The sequence below is a fragment of the Tupaia chinensis genome, unplaced genomic scaffold (genome assembly GCF_000334495.1).
Source record: "Tupaia chinensis unplaced genomic scaffold, TupChi_1.0 Scaffold000357_1, whole genome shotgun sequence".
In the NCBI taxonomy this organism is placed as follows: domain Eukaryota; kingdom Metazoa; phylum Chordata; class Mammalia; order Scandentia; family Tupaiidae; genus Tupaia; species Tupaia belangeri.
In genome coordinates, this window is record NW_006159853.1 from 694,895 (window position 1) to 695,676 (window position 782).

Here is a 782-nt window from a genome sequence, read left to right on the forward strand (position 1 = left end):
AAACTCCCCACTTTGCCACAGCTACTCTTCTGTGTCCGTGACTAATTCTTCCTGAGTGTGGGACAAGAACATGTGTCTCACTGCAAGTGAGGGCCCGATCACTCCTGTGCCCCTCGTTCTTGCATCACTGGGCCTGTGTTCTGACCTCCTTAGGACAAATGACACAGAAATAAAGACCATATCTAGGCGGGAAGAAACAGGCAGAGTACTCATGCCAGAAAAACACTATGGGGACCAGCAAATGGCACTATGGGGACCAGCAAATGGCGCAATGGCTACATAGACAGACTCTCACATGGCCCGCCGCTGTTCGAGTCGGCTTCAAAATCCCGCTGGGCGCATGTGCATGTGCACCCCAGATCCCAAGAAGAGAATAGAGAAGGGATTCAGCATGGCCATCCCCCCTGGGGGGGGTTATTCTGTACTATCTCTGTCTCTTTCTCTCTTTCTCCAGAGAGTGCACATGCCTTAAGGCAAAAAACCTCTCAGGGGGAAAAAAATGAAAAGAAAAAAACACTATGATCACTATACCCAGGGGACTATTTCATACAAATCCTTTTCTCCCACTAATCTTCATCTAGGAAAGAAGCTAAACAGTGATCTTTACCATATATTGAACTGAATTCCACAGAAAGTAGGAGTGACTGCTAAGATGTTCTTCCATTTTTGCTGACTTGTCAGGTCCTAAGTTCTCTTGGCTGTGACTTTGGAAAGAGAAGAGCAGCTTTGGTTTACTCCATACACCACACCAAATCTATGGTAGGTACCTGCCCCAAAGGTTT